This window comes from Sorex fumeus, unplaced genomic scaffold (assembly GCF_029834395.1).
Source record: "Sorex fumeus unplaced genomic scaffold, SorFum_2.1 ptg000070l, whole genome shotgun sequence".
NCBI lineage: Eukaryota > Metazoa > Chordata > Mammalia > Eulipotyphla > Soricidae > Sorex > Sorex fumeus.
The window spans coordinates 6,645,375-6,653,980 of NW_026606127.1; the positions used below are offsets into that span (position 1 = coordinate 6,645,375).

The window sequence follows — 8,606 nt, forward strand, 5'->3', positions numbered from 1 at the left end:
TACTGATGTATAAATACAAGTGGAGAGACCATTACAGAGAACACATTAGGGCATTAAACAAGACTCATATACTATCTTCCAAAAGAATTATTTTGTAAAACTGATGCCTAGGGTATGGTAAACGATAATATAGTAAAAACCATATTTTTCTTTCTGGGACATTAAATTTCTAAATCTATTTATGCATGCTGCTTTGAAATACATTCCTTGATTAGGAATCATTGTCTGCCATAGGAGTGAGGAAGGACAACACTCAAAGTAATAAGAAGAGAAAAATATGGAAAAATTAACTCCTACTAAGTTTAACACATATACTAAAATTGAAATGATAAAATGATGAGCATGGTCCTTGCACAGAGATGATATGCAAACTTGTAAAGCATTCCATATTTTTGTTGCAAGAAGAATTAACAGGTATACTTTAAGGTAAGACAATCCCCAGAAGTACAAAAATTCTACATAAAGAGAGCACAAATCCCCAAAACAACAATCTCTCTCAATGTCAATGGACTAAATGTGCCAATTCAGAGGCACAGAATAGGAAGATGAATTAGAAAACTGAACCCAACATTCTGCTTCCTGCAAGAAACATGTCTGAACAATCAAAGCACCCATGGGCTAAAGGTAAAAGGCTGGGAAACACGTTTTCAAGAAAATATCACCTCCACAAAGCTGGAGTGGCCATACTAGTATCAGACCACATGGACTTCAGGCTAAAGGTTATCAGAGACAGTGAAGGTCATTTCTTAATGATCATGGGATATGTACATCAGAAAGAACTCACCTTCCTCAATGTATATGATCCTAATGACAGACCAGCAAAATACTTTAAAACAACTTTTAATAGACTTATAGAAAAACATTGATAGTAACACAATACTAGTAGGAGATTTCAACACTTCTTTGTCACTTCTCGATAGATCAAACAGACTGAAGCTCAGCAAGGAAATATTTTCTTTAAGGGAAGTAATGAACAACCGTTGGCTTAGGGAAGAAATCAAAGAGGAAATTAAAAATTTCCATAAACAAATGAGAATGAGGACACGAGCTACCAGAACTTGTGGGACACAGCAAAAGCAGTGTTAAGAGGAAAGATTATAGCTCTGCCAGAATTCATCAGGAAGAAAGAAAGGGCCTACCTGAATAAATTAGAGCTCAAGATTTTGGAAAATAACCAATAAAAGTAGTCCAAACTAGGCTGGAGGAAGGAAATAATAAAACTTGTACCAGACATCAATGAGCTAGAATTCCAAAATACAATCCAGAAGACCAATAAGAACAAAAACTGGTTCTTTGAGAAAATAAATAAGATCATTAAACCATGAGAAGCCTCTCAAAGAAACAAAGAGAAAGAATTCTAATAAATCGAATCAGAAATGCAAAGGGGGGTATCCTAATAGAAAGTACAGAAATCCATAGGATCATCAGAGATTATTTTGAGAATCTTTGCAGCAGGAAATGAGAGAATCTTGAATAAATTGATAAATTATTGGATTCGAATTACCTCCCAAGGCTGAACTAAGAAGATTTGGAATAACTGAACCTATCACTAACAAGGAAATTGAAATGATGGTCAAAATTATACCCCCAAACAGAATCCAGGGCCCAGATGGATTCAATAGTGAACTATTTCAAACCTTTAAAGAGGAACTGCTTCCAACATTTTTAAGATTTTCCAGGAAATTGAAGAAACAGAAATACTCCCAAATAGTTTCTATGAGGCAAAGATCACCCTAATACTCAAATCGACAGAGACACCACAAAAAAAGAAAATTGCAGACCTATTTCCTTTGTGAATACAGATACAAAAATTTTCAAGAAAATACCAGCAAAGAGAATCTAGAAACTCAACAAAAGATCACACACTATGACCAAGTAGGTTTAGCTTGGGGATGCAAGGATGGCTTAACATTCTCTAGTCAATCAACAGAATACACCATCTCAATAAAATAAAGATAAAAGTCATATGATCATATCAATAGATGTAGATAAAGCATTTGATGAGATCCAGCACCCATTCATGATGAAAAACTCTCAACAAAATGGGAGTTGAAAGTACTTTCCTCAATCTAGTCAAAGCAAATTACCACAAACCCACAGCAAGTAATATTCTCAACGGGGAAAAACCAAAGGCTTGGAGCAGAAATCAATGAAATAGAATTCCAGAATACAATCAGGCATAAAACAAGTTACCCACTCTCACCACTCCTATTCAACATAGTACTTGAAGTACTTGCCATATGATTTCGTTAAAAAAAAAAAGATATCAAGGGCATCCATATAAAAAAGGAAGAACTCAAGCTTTTACTATTTAGAGATAACATGATACTATACTTAGAAAATCCCAAAGAATCTCCAAAAAAGCTCCTGGGAACAATAGATTTGTTTAGTAAAGTAGCATATTACAAAATCAATATCTGGTACGCCATGGCTTTCCCATATATTAATAATGAAAGAGAAAAAAAGAGATAGAGAAAAACAATCCCATTCACAATAATACCTCAGAAAATCGAGTATATTGGAATCAACTAAAAAGGTTAAGGAAGTATACCAAAAAAAAAAACCCTACAAAACACTACTTCCCGAAATAATAGAGTATATGAGGAAATGGAATCACATCCCATGCTCATGGATTGAGAGGTTTAACACTGTCAAAATGGCAATACACCCCAAAGTTATATAAAGATTTAATGCACTTTCTAAAAGGATACCCATAACATTTTTCAAATAAATAGATTAAACACTCTTGAAACTCATACACAACCATAAACTCCCATGAAGAGCTAAAGCAATCTTTGGTAAAAAGAAGATGGGAACACCTTCCCCAAATTCAATTCCTACTACAAAGTTGTAGTCATCCAAATACCATGATATTCAGATAAAGACAGGCCTCAGATCAATGGAATATAGTCAAATATCTTGACGCTGGCCCTCAGATTATTATTACCTAATCTTTCATAAATGCTCAAGAAATATGAAGTTGAGTTAGGAAGTCTCTTCAGCAACTGGTGCTGGGAAAACTGGACAGCAACATGCAAAAAAAATGAACTCAGACCTCTTTATAGTGCCAGGCACAAAGTCAGATCAAATGTCTTAAAGACCTCACTATCATACCTGAATTCTTAAGATATATGGAGAAAAATGTGGGAAGATCCCTTCATGACATTAAAGCTAAGGGAAACAAAAAAGCAAGCAAGCAAGAAAGAAAGAAAGAAAAAAGTTAAAAATTAGAAAATAATGCTGTTTACAATGCTAAGGATCAATCCCAGATCATCATTTTCTTGCGTTTTTGGGTCACACGTGGCGATGCACAGTGGTTACTCCTGGCTCTGCACTCAGGAATTACTCCTCATGGTGCTTGGGGGTAACATACAGGATGCTGGGAATCTAACCTGGGTATGCCGTGTGCAAGGCAAATGCCCTACCTGCTGAACTATCGCTCCAGATCCCCCCCTCCCCATAATTCATCATCTTGAGGGCCTCAGATTTTTACCTTCGATTTAGAAACTTCATCTTTAATTGACACAGTAAATCGAAACCACAGAACCATTGAATGGCATGTTATAATGGTAGCAGCCATGAGCAAACTTTGATAACCCATAAGTTGTCATGAATGAATTCTGTCTCAGAGGCTTCACTTCTGAGGATACCTGTCACTACCTCCTTTCTGTTACGTATCCCAGGATCAGAATCTACATCAGGCCATCAGTAGAAATTGTCCACCCGAAAGCTAGCCTTCCACTGGGATCAGAATCCTTGATCCATGTAACTTGTAATTTTTCATTCATGATTTGTTGACCTTGTTTCAGGTGGAGGCATCCAGAGCATAAACTCAGCTTTCCCGTTGTTTCCACAGGAAATCCAAATACCTAAGAATGTTATCATTTCTGACGCCACTGTTACAGATTTTTTGGAATCCCACGGTAAGATACTATCATTAATGTTATAATATTACTGTTCTCCATAGTTCGGATCTCCCCAAAGAACTCTCTACCCACCTCATTCCAACTGCAGACTCCAGTTTATCATGCTCCTGAAAGTACTTCTAATAGTTTCACTCAGGTTCTCCCCTAAAGTGCACAAGTAAAGTTCATACCACTCCAAGTACTTATTCCTAAACTACCAGAGTGGGCTTGGTCCTCAAGCTTTTGTTCTCATAAGAAGAAATACCGTGCTTCCTTTCTCTATGTCTCTCTTTGCTTGCTTTGTTAAATGACTGTTCTCGCTTGAACAAATATTCCATTCCACCCTACACCTGTTTCACAAGTTTCTGAGTGTTTTTCAGTAAAATCTATTTAGCTTCACTAAACTAAAAATTTTAAAACACCAGAGCATTGTTAAAACCAATATTTGTATCTTTTAAACCACAAATTTTGAAAATGAAAGGTGGTAAAGCAATGGAATACTACTCAGTTGTATGAAGTGAAATCTTCTTATTATTTGTTTATAAAATGGATTACATGAGGAAATTATGTTTAGTGACATAAACCAGGCAGAGAAAGATAGGCATCATACAAGTTCATGCATATGTGGCATATGGAGAAAACAAATTAAAAGAATAAAATGAGACAGACAAACGTCTAAAACATTATTTATATTCTATGATTTATAATTCAACTAACAATGGTTTCTCATACACATAATTCCAACATGACACTCTCTCCTCATTCTCTCAAAGAATAAACCCTCCCTCTCCCCCAATCCCCCATAATCCCTCACTCTCAATCCCCTGACTCATTTGTGTGGATCAGTTCTCCCCTTACATTGCTCTTGAACCTTTGTTTCTACCTTGCTGTGTGTCTTTACATCCCACATATGAGAAAAATCTCTCTGTATCTGTTCATTTCCTTAAGGCTAACTTTACATGCATGATATCCTCTAGTTTCATCCAATGTTGAAAATTGCATAATTTTGATCTTTTCAAAGCAATAAAAACAAACTTTAGAACTATGAGACTATTTAGTTACCAGATCGAAAAGTATAATCAAAGTGGAAAAACTGAACTATGGTGAATGACAGAGTAGGCCTTTCAGTAGTGAGTGTAATATGATACATGCACGTTGATTCTGCATAATCCTAAAATTTATGAAATTCTATAATGTAATTCTATAAGGTAATTTTACATAATCAAAAAAGTATTTAAATAATTTACATTTATCTATGATTTTGACGTATCTTTTGTGTCAAACTATCAGAAATAAAAAGAATGTGAGGTAGAGATATGGTGTATCACTATACTTTTAAACAAGAGAAGCGCTAAAAATTTCTGTGTCTTGATGAACTCTCATATAAATTGACTCCAAAATCAAATTAATATACTCAAGGAAAAATAAAAGTCAACCAATTTAATCTTTTGCCTTCACTCAGGTTCCCATCTGCTGATCTCTCGCAGACAAAAAAAATATTTAATTTATTTTTTTAAAAATTTTTATTAGTGAAACACCATGATGTACAGTTGTACATTTACAAATTTTTGTGCTTGGGTTTTGATTATACAAAGATCAAATGCCCATTCCTCCGCCAGTACCCATTTTTCACCACCATGGATTCCAGTATCCCTCCCACACCTATCCCCCCCATGCTACCCTGCCTCTGTGGCAGGGCATTCCCTTTTGTTCTCTCTCTCCTTTCGGGTGTTGTGGTCTGCAAAAGAGGCATTGAGTGTCATTCATGTTCAGTACATAGTCAGAATTTTTATTTTCAAAGGATTTCTTGGTGGAGGATTGGCATTCTTTGCTAGAAACCAACTTCTTTTCTTCTGCTTTTTTTTCTAGAAAATATATATTTATATTTTCTAGAAAATATATATTTCTAGAAAATATATATTTATACTAAGACTGATTAGTCATGGCACCAAATTGACAAATGTCCCTGTTTTTACTTCAGTACTCTTTTCCTGATTATCACAAATTATTAGCAGTGGATAGAAAAAAAGTAGCCCAAAATTCGTGGGGGAAAGGGAAATGTTTATGCTTACCATAGTTTGGAAAATCCCTGTCACTAGTATAGTGACATTCATCTAAATTTGTAAACAAAATGATTAAGAAGAGGTAAACCATGACTGCCACTTCAAGGAAGAACGGGTCTTCAGCAAATATCCATGGTTTCAGAAGGATGGCTCTGGCTTGGATAGGGGGCATGAGAGCTGTGAGCTACCAGCAGTTAACAAATGCTCTGAGGCTATGTGGTAACACTGCTGAGTAATGTGGAGAGCCATGATTAGGTAGGGTCATGGGGGAGAATGGAATGATGACAAGAAAACAGAGAAACAGGACAAGATGATGGATTCCTTTGTATAAAAGTTTTCATCTCTAATGTATTCATCTGTGAATAAGAGAACCAACTTTTTATCATTTTCCTGGCAATATATTATCCTTACATAGTGCTTCAGGAAAAAAACGCTTCCCTTGTTAGTTATTATAGCCTGAATATCTGTGAGGTCTTTGAACACTTTCTATATATACAGTGCTGATGACTGAAACCAATCTCACTATTTAAGTATCTAAACTGCAATGTTCTCACCATTTAACTCACTAAACTCTGATGGCTCCAAATCTTCTTAGATCAGCTTTCATCTCTTCCATGATATCCAGGCTTCTCTTCCCAACTGTCAAATCTCCCTTTCTTTCTCCCTCTCTCTACCAACTATGGTCTCCCTGCCAAAATTTGCTAAGACAAGCTTTCTTGAAATATAGACGTAAGTTGACTTCTCTTTTTTTAAAAATTTAGGCAATTTTGATTTTCAAAATCATTTGTAATGGAGATTTGTCATACAATATTTCAATTCTAATTACACCACCAGTGTCTGCATCCTTCCACCAACAGATTACCCATTTCTCCCTGCATTCCCACCGATTTCCTTGACAAACACATTTTGAAGTTTTACTATTGTACTTTGGGTTCCATACTTACAGTAGTGTTGGCATTGGTAGTTAAGACATACACCTCAACTTTTTCATGCTGGCCTTCCTGGATCAATGCCCACTGACACCATGTAGGGGAAATATATGAGAACAAATCATTAAGCTCCACATTTTTCAAATAATCTTTAAACAATTCTAATCGAAAAGAAAATAGTGAGAACTGGAGGAGACAACCTCTTGTCAGCCTGCAAAGTCTTTTCATTTTTCCACATTACAACAGAAGTAATCAGTGAAGGAGGTCTGTCATCACGCAAGTTAGGTGACCCTGCTGAGGTGTGGTCAACAGGGTGTTTTGTGCTCTTCTCTCCTTCCACCAGAAGTCCCAACCCTATGATTTTTGTCTCTTCAGTCCGCATAAAATGGAAAAAGTTTTACCACACAGACATCCATGTAATGAGCACAGCCAAGGTGATAAAAATAAATTTCAGCAAATTCATAGGTTAATCATCGTTGTAGAAACTAAATATCATATTTTTGTATTGAATCTGCAGGAGACACATATTACAAACCTTTTTATGACTCAATTTCAATCATAGGATATTTTAACACCCAACCTCCACTAGTATACAGTTCCATTGCTAATGTCCCCAGTTTCTCTCCCACCACTCCCTCTCCCAACCCCAAACCCCACCTGACAGCCTGCTGTCTCTACACTATGGCAGGCACCTCTCTCTCTCTCTCTCTCTCTCTCTCTCTCTCTCTCTCTCTCTCTCTCTCTCATCCTTTGGGCATTATGGATTGTAATACAGAGAGGGAGAGGTTCTCACGTTTATTCCTTTACCTACTTTCAGGACTCAGTTCTCACCCAGAGTAATCACTTCCAACTATCATTGTCATAACGGTCCCTTCTTTATTCCAAATGCTCGCCTTCAGCACTTGTGGCAAGCGTCCAACCATTGACCAATTCTCCTGGCCTGTGTTTCTGCTATCCTTGGGTATTAGTCTCATATTCTGTTTTTTTTTATATCCAAAAAATGGGGTAGTTCAATCAGTATACCCCTTTCCTTCTGACTGATTTCATTGAGCATGATAATCTTCCCTGTACATCCATTTATAAGCAATCTTCATGATATCAGTTTCCTGCCAACTGCGTAGTATTCAATTGTGTAGGTATACCATAGTTTCTTCTGGCTATTGTAAATGGTACTGCAGATGGTATTTCTGTTGTAAATATCATATTTAATGTAAATTACATAGGAAAATACTTCCCAGATTCCAAACATACATAATCCACTCAAAAACACAACTTTATTTACTTTTTTAAAAATATAATTTATTATGATGCTTTTTACAAAACGAAAGCGATTAACAAAAATTCAGGGAAAACATATTCTATAAAAGCGAAAAAATATAACCTTAAGAAAGGACAACAGGTACGTGTTCTTGCTCCTCAAAAATCCATGTGTTTCTTGATATATTGTCAATATCTTTCTATAGCCTTAAAATTCTTGAACTTCATTTCTAAACACTATGTAAAGTTATATTAATTTAATAGGTATAATCAGCTTTATATTTATTTGATTCTTTCATATTTTGCATAAACAACGTTTGAATTATCCATAGCACTGTAGCACTGTCCTCTCATTGTTCACTCATTTGCTCGAGCGGGCACCAGAAACGTCCCTATGGTGAGACTGGTTGTTACAGTTCGTGGCATGTTGAATACATCACAGGTAGCTTGCC

At 35.9% G+C, this 8,606-nt stretch overlaps 1 pseudogene; it reads left to right on the forward strand.

Annotated features, from left to right (window-relative positions):
* The first annotated feature begins 300 nt into the window (after positions 1–300).
* Positions 301–394, forward strand: LOC130037097 (uncharacterized; annotated as a pseudogene).
* Positions 395–8,606: the final 8,212 nt, after the last annotated feature.